Source organism: Heterodontus francisci, unplaced genomic scaffold (assembly GCF_036365525.1).
Source record: "Heterodontus francisci isolate sHetFra1 unplaced genomic scaffold, sHetFra1.hap1 HAP1_SCAFFOLD_615, whole genome shotgun sequence".
NCBI classification, from domain to species: Eukaryota; Metazoa; Chordata; class Chondrichthyes; order Heterodontiformes; family Heterodontidae; genus Heterodontus; species Heterodontus francisci.
Window position 1 is genome coordinate 601,975 of NW_027140176.1, and position 12,565 is coordinate 614,539.

Below are 12,565 nucleotides of genomic sequence, written 5' to 3' on the forward strand. Positions count from 1 at the left end.
ACACTTTTCCTGATAATAAGCCTATAGAAGACCTTTGGATTCCCTTTTATGTTAGCTTCCAATCTATTCTCATGCTATCTCTTTGCTCCTCTTATTTCCTCCTTTGTTTCTCTTCTGTATGTTTTGCATTCAGCCTGGTTCTACTTGTATTAACACCTGGCATCTGTCATTTGTCCCTTTTTTCTGCTTCATCCTATTCTCTAATTCCTTCATCATCCAGGCAGCTCTGACTTTGATTGGCCTCCCATTCTCCTTGTGGGAATGTACCTTGACTGCACCCGAAACAGCTCCACTTTAAACTCTGCCTATTGCTCAATTACATTTCTGCCTGCCAGTCATTGACTCCGATTTACCCGGGCCCGACCACTCTTCAATTCACTGAAATTAACCTTCCTCCAGTTATCTACTTTTATTCTACATTACTCCATGTCCTTCTCCATAACTAATCTAAACCTTATGATACGATGATCACTCTACCTAAGATGCTCCTCAACAGTGACATTCTCCACATGACTCACTTCATTCCCCAGGACTGGATCCAGAAATGCCTTCTTCCTCATTTGGCAGGAAACATACTGATCAAGAAGGTTTTCCTGAAAACACTTCAGAAATTCCTCCCTCTCTCGGCTCTGAACACAATCACTGCCAATCACATGCCAAAGACTTGCAGGTTGATAGGTAAATTGGCCATTATAAATTGCCCCTAGTATAGGTAGGTGGTAGGGGAATATAGGGACAGGCGGGGATGTGGTAGGAATATGGAATTAGTGTAGGATTAGTATAAATGGGTGGTTGATGGTCGGCACAGACTCGGTGGGCCGAAGGGCCTGTTTCAGTGCTGTATCTCTAAACTAAAACTAAACTAAACACCTAACCAAACACTAATTATTTACAAGAAATGCTGAGAACACTCAGCAGGTCTAGCAGCATCTGTGGAGAGAGAAGCAGAGTTAATGTTTCAGGTCCGGGTCACTCACCTGAAATGTTAACTCTACTTCTCTGTCCACAGATGCTGCCAGACCTGTTGAGTGTTCCCAGCATTTCTTGTTTTTATTTCAGATTTCCAGCATCTGCAGTATTTTGCTTTTACTAATTATTTACTCAAGCTTAGCGAGAACCACCGAAAACCTAAATATTAGATATTTATATTGAATCCTCAGATTCTGCACCTTCTCTCCTTTTGTTTTGGTCGTGAGAAAACGTCTTCCTCCTCTCCACCAAATTCCTACTCTCACCAAATTCCTGCAATCGCGCCATTCTCAGCTTCCACTGTTTGTAACCCACCCAGCTCGGTTTCTGTGCTTTTGTATACAAGTGCCTAATATATATCTTTTACGATTCAAGCCAGTTACAACTGCTTAATCAGTTTCTCACACATAACATTTATCATCTACTCTAGTAAACAGATACAGCTAATTGCCTGTTAACAGCTACTGACCTCCCAGTTTTTTTTTAAGTTGTGATCTAAATGACCAAGATAAATTGCAATCTGATGAATTCTTCCTTTATTCCTCCATTATCAAATTCTGAGTTTTTACTGGTTGTGATCCAGTTTGATAGGTTTCACTCAGATCTGTCACCCAGCTCTCATGGTCATTTTATTTGGTTCTATTGAATGCTCCAATTTTCCATACTGGGATTGAACCCATGATCTCTGGCTTATTAGTCTAATACTATTCTCATGAGGTTGCGTTTGAGGAGAGAGAGCACTGGAGAATACACCCATCACAAACTTATAGAGGGAAATGTACTGGCAGAGAAATGAACATGGAGCAGCTCCCAGACTGTCAGCTCAAGGCATTGGGCTGAGAATTGGTACCATACTGAGTCTGCCTTCACATAGGAGTTAATCATTGTAGTCTTTTGAGAATATAAGAAATATGCTGCCAGGGCAGTTGTAAATCTGCAACTTTTTTGCGAGACTGGAGCATTAAGTACCTTCATGGCTATTTACAGTAGATTTTGCAAACAAAAAGTGGACTAAACTTAGATACATGTTCTCTGCGATTAGAGCTATTGAACCCTTAACCTCCAATTAGTTTGTTAGTGCCAGTTTGGGCAGGAAGGGAAGATAAGCAGTTGCATCCCATTTGCATCAGTCTGTTGCTACTGAGATGGGCACAGTACAATGGGAGAATGAATTATAGACCCATGTATGCCTTTACACCAGTCTGTTGCTGCTGAGATGGGCAGAATTGGAGGTCAGAAGTTCTGATGACTATAGGAACAGGAGTAATCCATTCAATAAGATCATGACTCATTGGCGACCTAAGCCCATAAACCCACCTCCAGCCCATATCTCTTAATACCTTTGGTTAACAGAAATCTACTCATCTCAGTTTACAATTAACAGTTGATTAAGCATCAACTGCCATTTGCTACAATCATCTAGTTTCATGGTTTGTTAATATTTTCTAGAGGTAACGTTTAGTTTGAGAATTCAATTTTTTTAGTGTAAGGTCCTTGAAACGCTGAAATTCAGAAGTTGCCAGACTACCCAAGGTATTTGCCTTTCAAAGGCACTTACAGGGTCAGAATTAGAGGGTGCAGTCCATTAAACAGCAGGTGGGCATGTTTAGTTGGAAAACTAAAGACGTTAAGTCTGAAGAGAATTGCCCTGTCTTTATTAGTAACATGAATTATTCATGTAGATGCAGAATCAAAGGTTTTGTTCTGAAGCGAAAAGTTAAATTAGTTTAAATTTCTTTCTGGTACATCCCAGGTGAACACCATTGCTATGGAGATAGATTATGCAAGGAGATGCCCTTTTGGTCTTGTGCTTTATGTCTAATTTCTCACAAAGAGTCAGTTGGTGTTTTGTGAAGCAGAGAGGGAGAGAGAGAAAGCTGCCATCAGTTGGTGTTTGGAAGCACCTGGACCCAGTAGTAATGGACTAGGAGTAGCCAAGGGTGATTTCTCATTCTCAGTCACAATACAAGTGTACCAGTGAGGCCCATGCTTGAGCTGGGATTCCACAATTTTGAGGTGTTGAAGGCGAGTTGAAAGGTTTGCCTTGCTGGAGGCTAGTGGAAGAACCCCCAAGAGATCTCATCCTCGGAGGATAGCTGTAACACTGAAGGAATCCAAGTGAATTCCTGAAAGCTGCAGTATGCCTTGGATTCATCCCAGGAGAAGTGAAGGAACCCTCAAGATCCTGTAAAATATAAGGGAATCTTGGTTGGAAGTCAAAGTCAAACAGGGGAGTATTCTATTGAGATATTGAATTTACATTTTAAGTAATTACAAACTGTAGTGTTAAGTTAGCGTTTGCTTTGTTTAACTCTTGTACAGTAAAGGTTTTTGTTTAAAACATGAAATCTTGTGATGTAATTCTTTCAGTTAATAACTGGGAGTTTGGAATTTTTCTTTTAAAAATTTACTGTTCTCTAATGGGATCGTAACATATTTGTGGAAAAGTGTTCCAGTTTCTAAAGCCTTTTGTGTATGGAAGCATTTCCTAATTTTACTTCCATCAGGTCTGGCTTTAATCTTTAGACTATGCCCTCTAGCCCTAGACTCCCCAGACATCAGAAATAGTTTCTCTCCATCGACCCTATCTGATATCCTTAATATCTTGTAAACCTCAATCTAGTCACCACTTAACCTTCTAACTTCAAGGGAATGCAACTCTAGTTTGTGTAATCTCTCCTCGTAATTTAATCCTTGGAGTCCAGGCATCATTCTGGTAAATCTACACTGCACTCCCTCCAAAGTCAATATATCCTTCCTTAGGCATGGTGCCCAGAATTCCTCACAGTACTTTAGGTGTGGCCTAGCCAAGGCTTTGTATAGCTGAAGCATGACTTCTGGCCACCTTGTATTCTATTCCTCTAGATTTAAAGACCAGCATTCCATTAGCCTTTCTAATTATATTCTCGACCTTTTCATGATATTTTAATGATCTATGTAGCTGGACCCACAAGTCTCTTTGGACCGCCACTGTTTCTAGCCATTTACCATTTAGAAAGTACCCTGTTCAATCCTTATTGGGTCCGAAGTGGATGACCTCATATTTGCTTACATTGAAATCGATTGGCCAGTTTTGCCCATTCATTTAGCAACATAGAAACATAGGAACAATGGAGCAGGAGTAGGCCATTCAGCCCATCGAGCCTGCCCTGCCATTCAATACGATCATGGCTGATCTTCCACTTCAATGCTTTTCTCCCACACTATCCTCATATCGCTTTATGTCATTTGTATTTAGAAATCTGTCAATCACTGCTTTAAACATACTCAATGACTGAGCTTCCACAGCCCTCTGGGGGAGAGAATTCCAAAGATTCACAACCCTCTGAGTAAAGACATTTCTCCTCATCTCTGTCTTAAGTGGCTTCCCCTTTATTCTGAAATTGTGTCCCCTGGTTCTAGACTCCCCAATCAGGAGAAACATCTTAGCTGCATCTACCCTGTCTATCCCTTTAAGTATTTTGTAAGTTTCAATGAGATCACTTCCACTCTTCGAAACTCTACAGAATACAGGCCCAGTTTCCCCAATCTCACTTCATCGGACAGTCTCGCCATCCCGGGAACAAGTCTGATGAACCTTCGTTGCACTCCCTCTATGGCAATAATATCCTTCCTAAGGTAAGGGGAACAAAACTGCACACAGTACTCCAGGTGCAGTCTAACCAAGGTTCTATACAATTGAAGAAAGATTTCACTACCCCCGTACTCAAATCCTTTTGCAATGAAGGCCAACATACCATTTGTCTTCTTAATTGCTTGCTGCACTTGCATGTTAGCTTTCAGTGACTTATTAACAAGGACTCCCAGGTCCCTTTGTATATCTCTGCACATCTATTCCTCCTACCAAAGGGGAAAACCTCACATTTTTCCCCATTATATTCCATCTGCCACATTCTTGCCCACTCACTAAGTCTGTCCAAATCCCCTTGAAGCCGCTTTGCATCTTGCTCACAACATTCCCACTTAGTTTTGTATCATCTGTGAACTTGGAAATGCTACATTTGGTCCCCACATCCAAATCATTGATATACATTGTGAACAGCTGGGGCCCAAGCACTGATCCCTGCATTACCCCACTCATCACAGCCTGCCAACGCACGAATGACCCATTTATTCCTACTCTCTGCTTTCTGCCTGTTAACCGATCATTAATCCATGCCAGTATCTTACCTCCTATCCCATGTTCTTTAATTTTGCTAACCAACCTCCTGTGAGGGAGTTTATCAAAAGCCTTCTGACAATCCAAGTATACCATGTCCACCAACCCCCCTTTATCAATTCTGTTAGTAACATCCTCAAAAAATTCCAACAGGTTTGTCAAACATGATTTCCCATTCATAAATCCATGTCGACTATGCTCAATCAGATCATAATCCAAGTGTCCATTTATTACACGCTTTAATAGCAACTGATTTAATCTATCAACATCTCTATGTAATTCTCTGCTTCCATCTACACTACTTACAATGCTGTCTAACTTTGTATCATCAGCAAATTCAGATATTTATTTATTTAGAGATACAGCACTGAAACAGGCCCTTCGGCCCGTCGAGTCTGTACCGGCCATCAACCACCCATTAATCCTACATTAATTCCATATTCCTACCACATCCCCACCTTCCCTCAATTCCCCTACCTATACTAGGGGCAACTTATAATGGCCAATTTACCTATCAACCTGCAAGTCTTTGGCTGTGGGAGGAAACCGGAGCACCCGGCGAAAACCCACAGGGAGAACTTGCAAACTCCACACAGGCAGTACCCAGAATTGAACCCGGGTCGCTGGAGCTGTGAGGCTGCGGTGCTAACCACTGCGCCACTGTGCTGCCCAGATATGTAGCTTTCTATCCCATCATCTAACTTGGTAATTAATATGGTGAATAGTTGAGGCCCCAACACAAATCCCTGTGGGACGTCACTAGTCACATGCTGCCAATTCAAGTATCTGCCCATTATCCCTGCTCACTCTCTCACCGCCACTTAGCCAATTTCCTAACCAGGCCAATAACCTGCCTTCACTTGCATGAGTTTCTCCTTTAGCTAGCAGTCATTTATGAGGGATCTTATCAAATGCCTTCTGGACGTCCATATAAATAACATCCATAGACATTTCCCTGTCCATTACATTAGTCACCATTTCAAAAAATTCAATTAGATTCATCAGGCATAACCTACCCTTTATAAATCCATGCTGGCTCTCTCTAGTCAGCTGAAAATTTTCAAAGTGTTCAGGCCCTCTACCCTTATTATAGACTTTTAACAATTTCCTGACAATCGATGTTCGGCTAACTGGTCTATAATTCCTTGGTTTCCCTCTCTCATATTTCTTAAACAGGGGAGTTACATGAACAGTTTTCCAATCTAATGGAACAGTTCCCGAATCAAGAGAATTTTGAAAGAATACTGTTCGGGCTTCTGCAATGTGTTACGACATAGGTGGGAGTAATGCACTCTCAATTCAATCCCAATATTATACAGGTCGTAGCATATTATTAACATTTTCCCACCGACCGGAAATTCGCCAAATTAAACACTTTAATAACCTCCAGAATAAAACAGACCAAACCAGGTATCTCTAAGCAACAACAAATTAACTAAATCTTAAACACTATTAAGATAAATGTATATCTAAAGACCTTATAACTTCTTACATATTCTCACTCCCCCATCCACACACATATACTCAAAAATCAACAGTTAACTGGTTTTTTAAAAATCGTGTTTTAAAAATTAGCTGTTTCTGAAGAATAAATGAATTACTGGTTTGTGAGTTACATTCCTGGTTGATGAGGTGTCCAGATTAGAACAATCAGATGCCACTCAAAGTCTCCAGGATAATTCGATGAACAGTCTTTACTTGATAGGCGTTCAAAGCACTTCGGCTGCAGCAGGCATCTCATAGTTCTTTCAACTTGGAGTATAATGACAGGTCTATATTTGGATTTTAAATTTGGCAGCCTTTCAGTCGAAACTTTACTGTGAATTCTAGAAAACAAAATCACTCAAGAGAGAAGCAATCTTGAAGCAAATACTTCTTAGATTGAAGGTAAAGAAAAGGAATTTTGCTACCTCCAGAAATACAAGTGTTCTCTTCAAAGGTAATTTTTCTCCTTAGGCAATTAACATAGCCTGTAGCTCACTGTAGAAGTTCTGTTGAGAGAAGTCTTTTCCTTCAAAGCAAGTATGCTTTGCCTGTCTCTCCAGTTCAAACTGGTTTTAGCTGGTTTTTACACACAGTTAAAAGTTACAGTACACCACGTGACCTCTCTTCCCTGCTGTCGCCCAGGAAGCAGGTGCAGTTGGCACACTGTGCCTCTTAGTTTTTAAAGGCACACTGTTTTTAAACAGAGTCTTAAAGCCACACTGTTTTAATCAAAGGAGAGAAAAAAAAGTTCTGTGACAAATGTTCTGACCTACCTCCCTTTAAAACTCTGGGATGGAAACCATCCTGGGTATTTGTCACTCTTTAGTGCCATTAATTTCTCCATTACTGTTATTTTACTTACGTTAATTTGGGTGATCCCCTGTCCCTGATTCAATGTTAGTTTCCTTGGGATTTCCTGCATGCTGATCTCCTCCTCTACTGTAAACACTGACACAAAGACATTATTCCACATGCCTGCCATTGCCTTATTATCATTGACAACATCATTGTAATCAATTTTCAAGGGGTCCACATTGGTTTTGACCACCCTTTTTGCCCCAAAAGCTTTTTAGCTTAGTTTAGAGATACAGCACTGAAATAGGCCCTTCGGCTCACCGAGTCTGTGCCGACCATCAACCACCCATTTATACTAATCCTACACTAATTCCATATTCCTACCACACCCCCACCTGTCCCTATATTTCCCTACCACCTACTTATACTAGGGGCAATTCATAATGGCCAATTTACCTATCAACCTGCAAGTCTTTGGCATGTGGGAGGAAACCGGAGCACCCGGAGGAAACCCACACAGACACAGGGAGAACTTGCAAACTCCACACAGGCAGTACCCGGAATTGAACCCGGGTCGCTGGAGCTGTCAGGCTGCTGTGCTAACCACTGCGCCACTGTGCTTCATGCTTCCTTTTTGTAGCTATTACTACCTGTATTGTCAACCTTTGCTGCTCTTTGTGCCTTTCATATTCGCCAGGATATACTATTTGCATTTTTCTGTGCTTTTTTCATTCAATTTGATGTTGTTTCTTTAATTGTCCATGGCGCTCTTCTTTTGGTAAGTAGTGTTCTTGCCCCTTTGGTGTATGAACTGGTTCTGTATCACATCATGTCTCCCATTGCTCCCATTGCATTAGCAGTGTCTGTCCCTGCTCCCAATCTATTAGCAGTGTCTGTCTGCAGGGCCCCCTGTGGATAGGTGACCTCTCACCTCCTGTCAGCGTCCCACACCAAGACCTCATTAGCTGTTTCAGAGAACCCGGCAACATTCTCTCTCCCCTTTTGCACCATCAGTCACTCTTTTTGCTGGTCAGACTCTCTTTCTCCGCTACTTCCAGCATCTGCTGCAGCCAGAATGCACCTCCCTTTTGAACAGTGCAGTCTGGTTTTAAGTAGTGCAGGCTAGCTTTCAATGGTGGTAGCCTTGCACAACCACCCCCTAGTGCTCCCTGTTGAGTTGTGCAGCCACTCGCCAATACGTTCAGAGCTGGACTGAACACCACAATCATGGAAATGAACATGCAGCACCAAGTCAGTGTGCTGGCTGCATCACATCAATAGTTGCAATGTTATCCATTCAATTTTGGGGGCCAATCCAATTTAGGCCTGCCAGACTTTGAAATAGGATTGAACAGAGGTGTTCCACAAAACAGTCACCCAATCTATGTTTATCTCCCCCGTGTAGAGCAGTAAATACTGTATATTAAATTGAAAGGAGTACATGTAAATTGTTCTTTCACCTGAAAGGAGTGTTTGGGGTCTTGAACTGTGTGATGTCCTCGGGACTTGAGTGAGATTTTGTCACCTTTAGAATAGAATATGAGGTGGAGATAGACAAAGACTGCAGCAGCTGAACATAAAGGCTTCTCTTTTTATTCTTCTGTCTCAGTTTCACTTTCACTTTTCTAGCATGTGTGTTCTGATTTGGATCCCAACAATCAAACACCCCAATTAATATGATTCCAAAGGCGAGAGCAATTAATATGATGCCAGACGCAAGACCCCCAATTTATACGTTATCCCAGAAATGAGCAATTAATATGATTCCAACCACGCGCCCCCAATTAATCTGATCCTGAATGGGACGCCCAATTAACATGTTCCGACCGAGGCAGGAGCAATGCACTGTCACTTCAGTCCCATGACTCCAGAGGTGGCAGCATATTATTTAATGTTTTCCCACCTAACTGGAAATACTGCCAAATTAAACACTCTAGTAAACCCCAGAATAAAACAGACCAAACCAGGTATCATTAGACAACAACAAATTAACTATTTGTTCAAACTAAATCTTAAACGCTATTAAGATAAACCTATGTTGAAAGACCTTATTACTTCATATTTTAACCTAACTCCCCATTCATACACATACACTCAAAAATCAATGGTTAACCGTTTTTTAAAATGATGTTTTTAAAAAGGCTGCGTTTGCTGAAAATGCTACCACTAAGTGGCACTGCAGCAGCACATGCACAAATGCAACATGTGCCACCAAAACGTCACAGTCTGCGACTTCAGGCAGCTGCCAGGACTAAAGATGGCGCTGCTCAAATAATCACACAAAGGCAACCTGACCTAAACACATGGCAGCACACAATGGCGGCAGGGAGAAAGCGAGCGAGCGGGCTAGGGACGTGGGGGGGACGAGCGGAGTGGGCTGGGGATGGGGGGGGAGCGGAACGAAGCAGGCTGGGGCTGGGGGGGGAGCAGAGCGGAGCAGGCCGGGGACAGTTGGTGGGGGAGCAGAGCAGGCTGGGGCCGGGTGGGGCAACGGACCGGGCCGATGACGGGGGAGAGGAGGAGCGGAGCGGCCGAAAGGGCGGAGCGGTCAGAGAGAGCAGCGAGGGGGGGAGCGGAGCTTGACACATGGGTGAATACGTTAGCGTTACAATGCTGTACGCGTAAAGCGCATGCGCAGAGGCTGACTAGGTGCGTTGCCCAAAGATGCACACATCACACGATGACATCATCGGCGCATGTGCTAACCAGTCCTGGCAAGTCGGAATACAGCGTATGCGCAGAGAGCAGGAGCCCGTCTGCGCAAGTGCACACCTTGGCGCAGCATGATGACATCAATGGCCAGCTGGGTTGTCAGGAATCACTTTGTTTCAAAAATTAGCTGCTTCTTAAGAATAAATCATTAACTGGGTTGTTAGTCTTTGTGGGTTATGTTCCTGATGAGTGAGGTAACCTATTGTAAAAATAATCAAATGCCACTCCAAGTCTCCGCACAGATTTGATGAAATAGTCCTTCAATAGATAGGCATTCAAAGCAGTTTGGTTGCAGCGGTCTTAAACTGTTATTTAAACAAGGAGTATAGTAATGGGTCCACTCAGATTTTAAAACTGACTCTCAGTTGAAACTTTACTGTGAATTCCAGCAAACACAATCAGACAAGAGAGATTAAATTTGGAAGCAAAGACTTCTTGGATTGGAAGTAAAGAAAAGGAATTTGCTACCTCCAGCAATACAATGGTCTCTTCAAAGGGTTTTTTTCCTCCTTAGGCAATTAACATGGCCTGTAACTCATTGTAGAATTTCTGTGGAGAGAAATAAACAGCTCTTCCCACCAGCAAGCTTGCTTCTTTGGTGTATCTCTAAACAGGTTTCAGCTAGTTTTTCCATACAGTTAAATTGAAACATTACACCATGTGACCTCCTCGCTTTCCTCTGGTTGCTTCGGTAACAAGTGCAGCAGTGGTACGCTGTGCTCAGAAATCTAAAACTTCTCTCTCTGTCTTAAAGATACATTGTTTTTAATAGAATCTTAAAGGCACACTGTTTCAAACAAAGGAGAAAAAATACTGTTCCTTGACAGTGGTGACAGGAAGTAGGAAACTATCAGCCAGTTAGCCCAACTTCTGAAATTGGGAAAATGCTAGATTCCATTATTAAGGAAGTAGTAGCAGGCCATTTAGAAAATGATAATGCAATCAGACAGAGTCAACATGGTTTAATGAAAGACAAATATTTGACAAATTTATTACCATTCTTTGAGGATGTAACAAGCAGGGTTGATAAAGGGAAACCAGCAGCTGTAGTGTATTTGATAAAGTGTCACATGAAATGTTACTGTACAAGAAGAGTTCATGGTTTTGGCAGTAATGTATTAGCTTGGATAGAGGATTGGCTAACTAACAGGAAACAGAGTTGGAATAAATAGATCATTTTCAGGTTGGCAAACTAACCAGTGGAGTGCCACAGGGATCAGTGCTGAGACCTCAACTATTTACAATCTATATTAATGATTTGGATGAAAGGACAGAGTGTGTTGCAGCCAAATGTGTGGACGATACAAAGATAGGTAGGAGAAGCAAGTTGTGAGGAAGATATAAAGGACTGAATTTTTCCAGCTTGCCGCCAATCTCAGTGGTGAGGTTCAAATCTGGCGGGGAATATGTGTGAGAATCACTCCGCAGAGCCACCATGTTTAGCTGTTTAGCGCAACGCCTTATTTACATGATCAGGGCAGATCACCCACCCCCGATGACACAGAGGGGGCGGGCTGTCTGTCCCTGGTAACGGAGACCGGCGCCACTGTGCCGACATTGGCGCCATTTTTAAAGGGCTTTCAGCCCTTCATTTAAATATAAATATTTGAAGTAACAGGACCGATAAAATTGAAATGAAAAATTTATTCAAACTTTCAATCCCCTCTCCCACCTTCATAATGACTAATTAATCCATTAATTGCCTTCTCCCTCAAAAGAAAACTAACCTCGCAATCCCAACCTTCCCCCCACCTCTCCACAAAGTTTAGAACCATGAACCATCAACCCCTTCCTACCATCCCCTCCACCCGTGCCCCCCACCCCGTTCCCTCCCCCCCCACCCTGCACCACCCGCACCCCCGGCCATAAAGCCTGCCTGCTCCCGTCTCCCAACCAGTGTTCTGTCTCGGATCTCCGGATGGAAGTCTTGCTGGAACTTTACAGGGTATTAGTGAGACTGCACCAAGTGTACTGTGTACAGTTTTGGTCTCCTTATTTATGGAGGGATATACTTGCATTGGAAGCAGTTCAGAGACAGTTCACTAGATTGTTTCCTGGGATGAAGGAGTTGTTTTCTGAGGCAAGATTGAGCAGATTGAGATTATACTCATTGGAATTTAGAAGAATTATCTTCTTGAAGCATATAAACTTCTGAGGGAGCTTGACAGGGTAGATGATGAGATGATGTTTCCCTTTGTGGGGGAATCTAGAACTAGGGGACACAGTTTCAAAATAAGGGTGTTACGACCAGGTGAGGAATAGGTTTCAGGCTCCCCTTTCGCCCCTTCTCTGGTTTGACCACAACAAGGTTTATCTTTTAAACACAGTGATTCAACTTATCACCTCAGTGAGCACTTGCTCCTGTTCCCTAATGTAATTGCAATTGAACCATTCAAACATGTTTTCTTGAGTTTAAACAAGAAATATGTAAGTTTATTAACCTTA

General features: G+C 42.4%; 1 protein-coding gene across 2 annotated transcripts in view; it reads right to left on the reverse strand.

Annotated features, from left to right (window-relative positions):
• Positions 1-2,607: 2,607 nt before the first annotated feature.
• LOC137359015 (zinc finger protein 235-like) overlaps positions 2,608-12,565 on the reverse strand; it is a 165,265-nt gene continuing 155,307 nt past the window's right edge. For both annotated transcript variants that reach the window (XR_010971390.1, XR_010971388.1), the window contains exon 3: positions 2,608-3,154. The gene's annotated coding sequence lies outside the window, so the exon portion shown is untranslated. The remainder of the gene's footprint in view (positions 3,155-12,565) is intronic.